Source organism: Lissotriton vulgaris, chromosome 12, assembly GCF_964263255.1.
Source record: "Lissotriton vulgaris chromosome 12, aLisVul1.2, whole genome shotgun sequence".
Lineage (NCBI taxonomy): Eukaryota > Metazoa > Chordata > Amphibia > Caudata > Salamandridae > Lissotriton > Lissotriton vulgaris.
In genome coordinates, this window is record NC_141700.1 from 65,444,917 (window position 1) to 65,458,796 (window position 13,880).

The window sequence follows — 13,880 nt, forward strand, 5'->3', positions numbered from 1 at the left end:
CCTTTGCCATCACGATTCTGTCTCTTGGATTTCGTTACCTTTAGAAGAACTTTACCTTTTTCTCATTGCATTCAAACGAGGCAGATCTGTGTGTTCCTGTTACCATTGTCACATATGTACATTCTAGAGCTTTGCTTTGTGATGTAACTTTAAAATGGCTGCTTGAAATTGCATTAAAAGAATAATGCATAATGTTAGCCTCCATGTCTTTAATGAAATCCAGATTCCCTGGTCATGGTAATAGGAAAATCACAAATCCTCTGCATTAATGTATTAGGTAGAGAAGTGGTGTACACAGATAGCACCCACACCTCACTGAAATTGCACAGAGACGTACTTATGATAAGGAACATTGCCTTGAGGGAGCGGAACCGTACCAACGCGCTAAGCATGGGTTTGAACAGCATGCATATCAGAAATGTGAGGACCAAGTTGGGGTCCAACTGAGGCATAATAAAAGGTGTTGATGGAAACGTGTCTGTCCATTAGGGAATGTCATCACAATGGGTGACTTGCACAGAGAAAGGTCATCAGGTAAGTGTAAAAAGGCAGAGAGACAACATATAACCTTTTCCCCGGCTAAACATAAAACAATCAACAAGGCATCAGATAACTTAGCCTACAGAGGATAAAGCGGATGGTGCTCCCCACCAGGCCACACATTTTAGCCAACAGTCTAAATAGATTTAGTTGAAGGGCATCTAGTCTCAAGAATCACATCCACTACTACAGGAGGTAGGTCAAAACTGCTCAGGTGTTGCTATTCAGCTTCACACATTGAGGTGTAGATTAAGGAATTTCAGGTTTAGCTCTCTACAGTTTCACTAGGAAAGTAGGTCCTCCTGAAGAGGAAGATTGAAGCAAGGGAAAAAGTCCAACCTCAACAGGCTGGGATACCACGGCGGGAGTACCACACTATCCTGGTGCAATTCGGAACAAGCAAGATTGTCTGAGCCTGATTTGACCCGAGCTCTCTTGGAAGTCAACACACAAAAGATAGCGGTGGAAAAGCAGACAGGAGCCCTGAGCCCCACAAAGACAGAATAAGTCCCCTATGGATCCTCTTGTCGGCAATTCCAGTGAACAGTAATTGCAGAAAATGCATATTCTCGGCTGCGGTGAAAAGATCCAACCAAGGAACACCCCCACAAGGTGAAGAAGCCTTCAGCCATCCCTGGATAAAAATACCATTTGTGGACGGCCCTTGCCTTGAGCAACCCCAACAGATGATTGGTCACCAGAGAAATTTCCTGACAGCACAAGTTCCAAGACCCCACCCCCTTCCCATCCTCCCCTGGCCCCCTTCCCACCCTGCTAGCTGCAGTACCACATGGGAGACATGTTTTGGAGCTTTCTTTCAACAGTAGTAGTCGGCACCCCCTAAGCACCACGTCTCCAAGATGATCAATCCAACCCAGAAATAATGATTCTATCACTACAGTGAGCTTTGGCTGGGGAAGGGAGAAGGGCCAGCCGTATGACAAGTTGGTGTCCACCTACAACCAATGAAGGTCCTGAGCTTTTCCTTTGATGTGCAGATGTTCTCTGACAGGCAGCCCTGGTGCTGCAGCCACTGAAAATTTAAGTTCTGTTACAAGGACCAAATTTGCCAACAGGTATGATGGGAAGAGGAGAAAGCACAAGGCTATGAATCCAGGAAGCACCAGAACCATTATCACCGAGACCCAGGATTGAGCATGAAACGAAAGAGTTACTTACCTTTGGTAACAATATATCTGGTAGAGACACAGTCTAGCCGCAGATTCCTTAACTTAGAATATCCCCCAGGCACCAGCCTGGATCCGGAGATTCTTCAGCAGTACCTCTGTATGCCGGGGGACGGTATTGCATGGCTCCGCCCTGACATCGTCCACGGATATGACTTCAGTGGAGCCATATAAGACCCTCCCGGCACGCTGATGTCATTTTTCTACTGTGAAACTTTACTGCACCAGAACGTGGAGCCACTACTAAAACTGTGAGAACAGTGCCAAAACATATTTAAAATCCTTGCAGCAACCCTGACAATAAAAATAAAGTGATAAGAAAATATCATGGTGGATGTCAAAGAAATCTCTTCTTACTGAAAGGGACTAAGGGGAGAGAGTGGAATACTCGCCCCTAAAACAGTCCTCGCACAAGCGAAGAACCATACCCTCTCATGAGGCAAAACAGAAATGGAAATGGATTTAAAGGTAAATGAAAAGCAGTCTGTAGCCGCATGAATGGCATGGTAATGGACAAGAAACGTTTAACAACATGACTGTCATGGCAATTGACACCATTTTCAGGGACAACAGAGAATGTGCAACCATACATACTACAGAGAGACATGATCAATTGACTCAAAGCCCAGTCAAATAGATCCCAACCCAATGGCGAAAAGTATCCGGGGGAGGGAGGGAGGGAAAAGGACATGACCAATCTCCATACTGGAGGAACCAGGTGGCAAGAGCGTGGAAGGATAAATGGGCACACCACCCAAAGAGAGAATGGGAGGAGGAGCAACAACTAAAACAGAACAAGACATCCTGATCTGAAAAGGATGTGAAGTAGACTAACACTCATGAAGACAGAAACCACTGGTAGAAAGGCCAATGGGTAATACCCCATCCTGAAAAGGTCCTCGCAGAGCGGGGAGGATGGGTGGGCTTTAAGGAATCTGCAGATATACTGTGTCTACCAGATACATCGTTAAGGTAAGGTAAGTAACTCGTTCATCTGATAGAAACATCTAGCCACAGATACCTTAAATTAGAATAGATACCAAAGCTATACCCCATCGGAGGAGGGCCTGCGACTGACCCCCACAAAGTTCCGAAAGTAACTAAGCTGTCAAAGGTTGACAAAACAAGTGGAGACAGCAAGCACAAGCATGGCTGACACTAGACCTCTAATCTCAGAAAAGAGGGCATGAACAAGGAAAGGCATTGGCACCAAAGTCTGTCGTAGGACAGCACAAGACTTTCACCGTGTTGGGAGGGATGAAGGGAAATCTGAGAAACCAGAACGGCGAGTGCATAGTGGAATAAAGCCATAGATTTGAAAGAGGTATTAGAAACAGAGCTGTGTGCAGAATCCCCTGGACCTGCAAAAAGTAGTAGTCCCAGGGTAAGGACAAATGCGTCTGACAGAGTCAGAGCGTAACAAACGAGAATGCACAAAAGTGGATGCCAAGAGTGACAAATATAGAGACAGAGATCACTCATGTAGAGGCATACAAAACCAGGAGATACATGGATGTGGCCAATAGAGATACACATATGCAGACAGTGGAAGTCACACCACACACCTGCAAAAGCCCTTGAAATGGAGCAGCGACAACACACGTGCGGCAGCAGAAAGACACCGAACATATCACCAGGTAGTCATACTGACCAGCCATACACCAGGGTACACTGGTCAAAGGATACCGGTAGAAGCTGGACACAAACAGAGTGCTCGCTCTCAAGAAAGGGAGAAAGGAAGAGCGAGAGAGAGAGAATCTGGGGCAAGGAACCCAAAAGACTGCGACAGGTAAAAACCCCATACATGGAAAGGGGCGACCATTCGGTCCCCCGAACGTATGGCGGAGTACCACGATCCCCCCGGGAAGCCATCTTGGGCGGGAGGCGAGTCTCGGCTGGTATGCCCGAAGCGGCGTAGCCGGGGCGCGCTCTTTTCCCGCCCTGGAGTGGGCTGGCCTAGACACTGACGCGGCCGGCCACGCCCTTTGGGGCAGGCAGGGGCGGGTTTACGCCCGCCCTGAAGACGGATAAAAGGAGCAACAAGCCAAGAAAGCATCCTCTTGTTCCTGTGCTCTAAAGCTGCACCTCCTCGCTGCACGTGAGCTCGAGACGGAACGAAGAGCCAATTTTGAGCGTGGTAATCTTTCTTTTTGTCTTACAGATACTCTGTCGGAGAATGCCTAAGAAAGTCGGAAAGCGAATGACTACCGACCAGATGCTGCGTATACTCATGAAAGAAGTGACCGATCTGAAGAAACGGATGGCGGATAGAGACGGGGAAGGGGGACCGAAACGACCTTTGGCAGGAGCAGCTCCGGGAGGAAAAGGCAAGAGGCCCAGAAGGGGAGCAGCTGGGGGGGGGGGGACATCCCGGTTCCCTGTGCCCCACTCGAAGAGCCAACTCCGGTGCCGGCAGAGGGGAATCCGATTCCCGTGGTGATCACCCCCGTTTCCGGGGGGGATATGCCGCCCGAGCTGGCAGCACAATTAGCGGCGTGGTTGGGGAAAGAAAGCGAGGGCGCCACGGCTGACGACGCACAGGTGTTGATGAAGCAACTGCGTGAAACGAGGGAGGCGGCGAAGGCATCATCGCCAGTTATCACGCCGGCTGCGGCAGTAGAAAAACCACCAGGAACAGGTCCAGCCGCAGATACAGCTTCCGGTTCAGGTAAGCGGCCATTGCCGATTGCGAGGGATGAGTCTGCACCTTCACGAAGGGAAAAGTTGGGTCAACATGTCCCTCTGGCTATTAAGGAGAAGATATGGGCAAATGAGTATATAAACATCTTCTCGTTGCTTACCGATCATTATGAGATGGAGCATGTTAAGAGCCAAAAGGAGCTCATGCATCCGAGTGTTTGGCGCGCAAAGATGGCCGCCTTTAAAGTTGATGAAAACATTGGCACTTGGGGGAAGGCGTGGGGAATTTTTACCTCCATCATGGGCGAACGTAGACCCGAGTTGCTGTCCGAATTGCCGATATACCAGACACGGATCATGGAATATTCCGTATCATATGGGGGCAATCAGTGGTTCTGTTACGATAATATTTTTAGAAAAGCAAAGGAACACGATAAAAACTTAACTTGGGATTGTTACGATTCTGTTTCATGGTCAAAAATGGAGAGTACTGGTATGTTAAAAGTACCATTAGTAGGGAGTAGCGGGGGTGAATCCTCCCGCCAATATGCCGGGACCCCCTTTCGATCAGGTACAGGTAACGAATACAACTCGAGGCCGAACGGCAACACAGGTAAAAGGGGGATTTGTTGGAACTTCAACAGAGGTAAATGTACGAGGCCCCAGGGGTCATGTAAATTCCGTCACGAATGTGGAGGGTGTGGGCAGCCATCCCATCCGGAGTCCATGTGCAGAGCCAAAACGGGTGATAACGGGGGGAGAGGAGGCGCCAAACAGGTCTAAAATAGTCCGAGGGGCGCCTTTACCTACTCCGGTTGATACCATGGCAATGATTCCTTGGCTCAGCGAATACCCGGATCACGCTTCCGCTGGGGTGTTGAGGAACGGGTTTTCATATGGTTTCCGCATCCCAGTGGGGGAGTTTCGGGGGGTAAGAAAATGTAAAAATCAAATATCGGTCTTGCAACATACGACCGTGGTACAGGAAAAGATTGGGAAAGAGGTTACTCGAGGTCGAGTCGCCGGTCCATTTGATGAGCCACCGTGTGCTAACTTTGTTTGTTCTCCTTTGGGGGTGGTCCCTAAGAAGGACCCGGGTGAGTTCCGACTGATACATAATTTATCAGCCCCACGTGGTCTGTCTGTAAATGATGCAATAGACCCGGATGTGTGTTCGGTGCGGTACGCATCTTTCGATGAGGCCGTGGCCATGTTGAATCGCCTGGGGCCCGGGGCGCTGATGGCAAAGTCAGATATTGAGTCAGCATTCCGGTTGCTCCCGGTACACCCAGACGATCAGCGTCTCCTTGGTTTCATGTTTCAGGGTCAGTATTACATGGATAGATGTATGCCAATGGGTTGCTCTATTTCTTGTGCATATTTTGAACAGTTCAGTTGTTTTCTGCAATGGGTCTTCACAAAGAAGACGGGTTTACAGCATGTCATGCATTATCTCGATGATTTTTTGTTTCTGGGGGCGGCCGGGGGTCCGGAATGTGGACAGGCTTTGAATGAATTTTGTACTTTAATGAAGCATTTCGGTGTGCCATTGGCACCAGGTAAGACTGTGGGTCCCTCGACTTGCCTCGAGTTCCTGGGGATCGAACTCGACTCTGTGGAAGGTTGTTTTAGATTACCTAAAGAGAAGGTGATAAGATTCAGGGCTGCCCTGGAAGCTTGTATTAGCGAGTCCAAGGTCAGGCTGCATCAGTTGCAACAATTGGTGGGACAGCTGAATTTTGCCCTGAGAGTCATGCCGATGGCCCGCCCCTTTTCCCGCTCGATCGCTCAAGCCATGGTCGGCCTGAAGGAGGGTCATCATCGCACACGGTTATCGGCAGAGGTTCGTCAGGACATGCGCATTTGGTTGGCATTTCTGGCGGATTTCAATGGTCGAATTGTCTGGAACAAACCGGCGGTGTCCTCCGAGGAGCTGGGGCTGTGGACAGATTCGGCAGGGAGCACTGGTTTTGGTGCCATATTCGGCACACGATGGTCGGCTCAAAAATGGCCGTTATGGTGGCATGAGTGTGGACTGACAAGTAACATTGCCTTTTTGGAACTTTTTCCCATTCTTGTGGCCCTGAAAACTTGGCCCGAAGGGTTCAGAGATCACTCTGTGGTGTTTTGGTCTGATAACATGACCGTGGTTGAGTGTATCAACAGCCAGGCAGCACGATGCAAATGGATTCTGAGATTGCTCAAAGAAATTGTGTTATTGTGTATGCAGTTGAACGTACTATTCAAAGCAAGACATGTGCCAGGGGTAATGAATAAAGCGGCTGATGCGCTTTCTCGTTTTCGTATGCAGGCCTTCTGGGGTTTTCTGCCCACAGCGGACCCGGTGGCGGCACCCTTCCCCGAAGCTCTCTGGTCTCTCGGTGCCCCGAATTACAGAACCTCGTGGGAGAGAGTTTAGCACCCAGGACGAGGAAGGCATACCAAGGGGCGTTCCGATCCTACTGGGCCTTTGTGGGGGATGCTAGGAGGGAGCTTTGGGGCCAGGAAGAACTAGTAGTGGATTTTCTGCTGTCCTTACATCAGGCAGGCAAATCAGTGGCTACGGCCCAGAGGCATCGGGCCGCCATTTCCTTTATGGCAAGGGCTCATGGGATCCAGGACCCGACTGAGTCTTTCGTTGTGCAAAAAGCGCTACGTGGGTGGCAACGCCTTGAGGGTCGCAGAGTAGATGAAAGGTGCCCGATAGGTCTGGATAGGTTGGCTTTGTTGTTATCTGTACTTCCTGCAACGTGTTCATCTCAGTATGAAGCAGTGTTATTCCGAGCCGCTTTTGTGCTAGCATTCCATGGGGCTATGCGGGTAAGCGAACTAGTGGCAAGGAACAAGCAGGATACCATGGGGGGACTGTGCCGAGAGCACGTTCAGGTCAGGGGGGAGACAATGACTGTCTCATTTGTCAAGTCCAAGACCGATCAGGGTTCGATGGGGGACTGCATAATGATACAAAGGATTCCCGGGTCGTCCATGTGCCCGGTGGGTTGCGTTGAGGAATATTTAGCGCAAAGGGTGGCATCATGGGGGGGGACCTTGTTGAGACACGCTGACGCCACCCCACTGACGAGGTTTCAGTTTCAGCGGGTGCTTGTGATGTCGATTTCTGCCGCGGGCATGAACCCCGGCGAGTTTGGGACCCATTCCTTTCGGATAGGGGCTGCTACCGAGGCTACAGCCAGGGGTCTGAATGTCGATCAAGTAAAACGTGTGGGGCGTTGGTCCTCGAATTGTTATAAAAGGTATGTGCGGTTGCACATGTTGTGAAGCTGTAATGATGTACTCACGCTTCTTGTTTTTGTTTGGTTTCAGTTGCGCAAGCCTACGAGGCGGGGCGGACTGTGCAGTCGACCCAACACCGGGCCAGCAGTCAGACATCACCGGCTGCGAAAAAGGAGGTGTGGGTCGTGGGCCACTCATACGTGAGGCGTGCCGCGGACGTATTCAAAGCAGGTGACATGATTCACGTGGCTGGGGAATACGGGTACAGTGTGTCCTTCTAAGGAAAGGGCGGGCTCTGTATTGACCAGTTTCGATCATTTTTCGAGGGTTTGTTAGGGCGGACAAGGTCACCGCCGTCTGTAGTCATAGTACATCTTGGGGGCAATGATTTGGTGACCACTGGTAGACGACTTCTTCTTGAGGCGATGCTTTCCACGGTAAGTTGGTTAGCGAGAAGAGTTCCAGGGTGCACAATTGCATGGTCCCATATGATCCCACGGAAAGTGTGGCGGGGGGCTCTTTCGGTCTCTGCTCTGAATCATTCAGTAAGGAAAATTAATAATAAAGTGAGTAGACTGTTCCGTTCAAGTACACTGCATTCTATTTCGCATGGTTGTATTAAAGGGGACAGTATGTATTTGGGGGATGGTGTTCATTTGTCTCGGATGGGGAACGAGTTACTCATAGGAGACCTGATAGCTTGGTTAAAAACTTTATTACAGGACCTTTAGGCAGGAGTGTTGTGGGGGGTCCGGATAGCCGGTCAACTATCCGGCCTGTGGCGGTAAGGTCATGATCGGTGAGCAGTAATTGGAAGATCCCTATGGGTGGGCGTCACCCATTACGGATGGGAGCGCTCAAGGGAGGTGGCCATTGGCCCCTCAACGGGGAGGCGGTCCCTTCTAAGGATGGGCCGCCGAAAGAAAAGGAAAGGCGGTCAAGGCCCCTTCCTGGGTAGGAGGGGCTACAGCCCCCTCCTGGGGAATTTCCCGGGGCCAGGACATCTGCGACGGCAGATGTGGTAAGTTGTGTGGGGTTTGGGAGGGGGTCTACGCTACCTTCTAGATACCTCACACGAGTCCTCGGACGACCTTTAAATGGCGTCGAGTTTATTGGGGCCCCCGTCAAGTCAAGGGAAATTGGTAAATGCACTTGAGGTACACCTCTGTGCGGTCGCCCCTCACAAGTGAGGGGGATATGTCTGGTTTAGGGATCTTGACACCGGTTACGACCTTGCCGTTGGCCCTTAAACGTTAGGATGTACAATTTCAAGTAAAATGTTTTTTAGGATGTTAGTTCGGCTAGGAGAACCTTTGTATTAGAGAATATGTTAAGGTTAGCCAAACATCGCAATGTGGAAATGAAATTGTACATTAATATGAAACTGTTATTTTAATGTTTTAATTTTGTTTCATATTTTAATAAATACGGCCGGGAGGGTCACTCCCTCCCGTCTTCCAAAAGTTCAGAACCGTTTCCGGTGTCCCATCCTTGGGGATTGTGTTGAGAGGGGGTGGCGGGTATCTCAGCCACATGGACTCTCTCGCACGTAAGATACATATATGATATGTATACCTACAGATACAAACATACATACACAAATACATACGCTCATATACATATATATCAACCGAAACACAACCAAATACATACATACATTATATATATATATATATATATATATATATATATATATATATATTTCAAAAGCAAATGTCCCTTGTTGGAGAAGGAGCGGCCAACCAGCTGGTGCAGGTGACGAGTCAAGGACAGGACTCGTAAATTATTTCAAGCAATTCAAAAAATACACCGCACTCTTCTCGGATGATTAAAGCAGGTTAATCCAGCTCAGTAAATCTTCCTCACCTACGCGCTTCGAACAATAAATGTTCTTGATCAAGAACATTTATTGTTCGAAACGCGTAGGTGAGGAAGATTTACTGAGCTGGATTAAACTGCTTTAATCATCCGAGAAGAGTGCGGTGTATTTTTTGAATTGCTTAAAAAAAATATATATATATATATATATATATATATATATATATCTCTCTCACGGTGTTCCTTTTTTTTTTTAAACAAGGGAAACTTGAAGGGCAAACCCGCACAATAGCCACCTACGGCACTGATGTGAACCACAGCAGGATATAACATATGCCAAGCATAGTAAAGAACATACATATACAGTCAGAAACATGTATATATAGACAGATCCTGTATAATTCACCATGAGCATCTCGAACCAGAGAGAACTTGAGCCCTGCTTGGCAAAAGCAGAGGCAGGAGGGATGGAAACATCCTGAGAGAGCTACGACACCATGTAGCTCCAAAGAGACTATGTTACCCATGAGTGATGTTCCACAACAGGGAAGAGAGTGCACAGCATGAAGTTGAGAAAAATACCGGAGCAGGAAATAAGACACAGTCCCATAAGGGCCCCGCAGGAACCTTAGGAAGAATCCACACCATCCAGGAAGAACCATGCCTGGACCGTATACACACACCACCCAGGGAGAGTACTACCCGAGGGAAGACAGAATGGCTATATAATAACCAACAAATACCCCACATAGGGTATGTCACTTCCCTAAAAAATGGAAAAGAGCACCTCTTGAGACTAGCTCGTAGGCAGAGACGAAAATAATGGCAGCAAAATCAGCTGTACTGTCTGTCTGGTAGTTAACAAGAATCCAGAGATGAAAAGCAGTGACAATACTGCAACCAATGCAAACAAGACCGCAACAATGGTCGTACAACAAGTTCAATTACGGAAAGCCAGACATGAGACGCTGGATCGCTGAATCCGCGTGACTGTCAAAAAGATGGGCCCCATCAAAGGGCACATTTTGGATACACTCCTAAACATTTTCAGGAAAACCGCCATCACGCATCCAAGCATGGCGACAGAGAGCGACTGACCTGGGCATAGTATCATCCACGAATCAGTGTGTTCATGGCTGATCGAATAGAAAATTTTGCCTACTCACGACCATCTTGGAGTACTGGAGTCTGATCAGTCCGAGGGCCTTCTGGAAGAGAGGGAAGGAGGCGCTCAACTGAGTCTCAGAGGGCGAAATTTTCCTGTGCAAACACGCAGGACGTGTTGTTATGTTATAATTGACTTATAATGCGCACGTTCACCGAGCGGTTTCTTGGCGCTGGAGACAGGACGGTTGCAGTAACAGATAGTGAGTGAGTTCCAGTTGTATGCGTGGGAGAAAAGCCAGGTTTTGAGTAGTTTCCTAAATTGGGGATAGGAATCAGACATGCGCAAGTTGAGAGGGAGGGCGTTCCAGAATTGAGGGGCCAAGGTCATGTATCTGAGGTCACCATGCTTCTTCGGTTTGAAGGTGTGGGGGACCAGCAAGTTCTTATTGGAGGAGCGTAGGTCGCGGGAGGGAATGTACCGCTGTATATTTATTGCAATGAAGGCAGGACCACGTCCTGACAAGGCTTTGTGGATGGTAAAGCCCAACTTAAACAGGCAGCATTGGGGGAGAGGAAGCCAGTGGAGGCTTTTCAGAAGTGGTTTCACATGGAGATGCTTCGGCTGCCCAAGGATAAGCCTGGCTGCCTGGTTCTGAACCCGTTGCAGCCAGTGTAGTTGGTACGCAGGTATGCCAGCGTACAGAGAGTTTGCGTAGTTAATATGCATGATAACCAGGGCGAGAGCAACTTGGGTCAGGGCATCGATGGAAAGGAATCTGCTAATTTTCCGAGATGGAAAAAGCATGCAGAGACCACTGAGCTGATCTGGGCCTTCATGGTTAGATCATTGCTGATCACAATTCCTAGACTTTTTACCGAAGAGGCTGGGGTTGGGGGCTCCCTAGGGATGAAGGCCAGAAGTTGGAATTCCAAGGGTTGACCGGACCACCAGTGAGGATCAACTCTGTTTTGTCTGGGTTTAATTTAAATTGATTAGCATTCATCCAATCACTTATGAAATTCATTATAGATTGAAAGTTTGCGATAGATGAAGCTGATGAATCGATGTTAAAGATCAGCTGAAGGTCTTCGGCATAATTGAAAATGACTGCCTTTCTCTTAAGCAAAGCCAAGATCAGGCGGAGAATATAAACATTAAAAAGTAGGGGTGAAAGAGAAGAGCCCTGTGGAACACCACAGGTCAGTTTTTTTTGGTCTGCCCTGAAACTAGCAAGGCAAACAGATTGAGAGCGTTTACTGAGGAAGGAGGTCACCCATTTCAGTGGCAAGCCCTGGAGCCCAGCACAGCCAACACGGTCGATCAAAAGCTGGTGATCGACCGTGTCGAAGGCAGCCGACAGGTCGTGGAGCACCAGGGTAGTGCCCTGGTCCGCCCCCCTACTTAATTCGTCCAAGACTGCTAGAACTACAGACTCTCTGGAATGTTCAGGTCTTAAACCTGCTTGATGAGAGTCCAAGTAGTGGGTCTGTTCTACAAAAGAGCTAAGGCAGTTGGCAACATAAGCTTCTAGAACTTTGTTCAGATAGGGCAGCAGAGAAATTGGGCGGTAATTTCCAGGTTCTTGCGGGTCTAGGCTGGGTTTTTAATAATAGGGACAATATCTGCCATCTTGAATAAATCTGGAAAAGTCCCTTGAGCAAGGGAATTATTAATAAGCAATAAAGGGGGATCCGGACAGAGTAGGAAGACTTCCCGAAGGATGTGGGGGGGGAACAGCTATTCATAGGGAGCCAGTTCCGACTTTGTTGAGTAGGACAAAAAAAGCATCTTTAGTGATGGGGGGAAGGGATCTAAAAGAACAGCATTTGTGCAACAGTGTGAAGAAGACAGAGAATTTGTAGATTTAGGATTACCGGCCTTGATAGAGAAAATGTTCTCAATAAAAAAGTGGTTACGCGAATCGCATAAAGATTGAGAGGGGATGGGTTTTCCAATGACTCGATCTAATTTAGAGAGTTCATCCACTATAGAAAAGATGTCCTTGGCTTTATTAGTTGAGTTTAGTATTTTAGAAGAGAAGTATTCTGCCTTGGTAAGAAGAAAGGTTGTTTCGTAGTCTCTGAATAGACATGAAGATGGCCTTAAGAATGGGACAGTAGTTGCGTCGCCATTTGCGTTCCGCTTGCCTCAAGGCTAGCTTCTTTGCCTTCTGCTTTTTTGAAAACCAGCGTTGGGCATCATTGGGCCTCTTTGTTTTAACTTTCCTCAAGGGTGCTATACAATCTCTGGCAGAGTCCAACCAGGAATTAATATTTTTCGCTTGAATATGGAGAGACTCCTCCGAGGCAGTGGGGGCCGAGGTGGTTAGCAAGGAGCAGATGTCCTCCATATCCACTCGGCTCCAGTTCTAGCTAAAAAATTGCCTATTGGAGTAGTGTTAAGACGAACAGAAGGAATGAGAAAAGTAACAAGATGGTGATCCGACCATGTACACAGGGCCACTTGTAGATGGGAAATTTCCAAGTTGGCAGTCTAAACCTGGTCTAAGGTATGCCCTTTGACATGGGTGGCAACCTTTATATGTTGGGTGCAATTCATTCCCACTAAAAGTTCTGTGAATTAAGAAGAGCAGGGGCTTTCATGTGCATCATTAGGCCAATAGTTGAAGTGTTCAAGGACTGAAGGCCTGAACTCGCGAACGGAAACAGTTGTCTACCGTATGTCTCCAACCAATGAGACTCCCTAGTAGGGGGGAGTAGCAGAGGAGAGGCCGACGGCAGCGAAGCTGAGGCTGCCTGGACAACCAGCCCTTGAGCCCTAGGGGGTAGGAACAGACAGACGGGGTCATGTGGAGCCGGCAGATGATGGTGTGCGATAGCACATTCCACAGGGTCCCCAGAGGAGGGCATCGCCCAGGTCCCCAGAAGAATGTCAAAACAATGCGCCAAAAGGCAGCAAGGACTCAACATCCGCGTTGCCCTGGTGGACCAGAGAGACAGAGGGACGCTGGAACTGGAAAATGTCCACAGCTTTGCGAACAACTCATGCAAAGGCTGTCCCAGCCCCCGTGGCCATCCTAGGTAGAGACAGCAGGTCATAATTAGGGGACGGCTGCAGGCTAACACATCCGCCAAGAGCCAAAGGCTCCAAAGCCTGGGGATGCTCAAGGGCCTACAGATGCTCCACATCAGCATGTTCCGGGGAACACGTACGCAACAGTGGGGGAGGGGGGGCCTCATCCCCCATCAGCAAAGGAGGAGGAAAAACCAGCTCCGGTGTCCAGACGGTGCCGCATCGACGTCGATGAACACCCAAGGAGACATCCACCGCAAAGGTAGACTGGTTTTGATTCAGGGACAAGTCCTCCTCTGCGGCCGCAGCAGACGCCAACA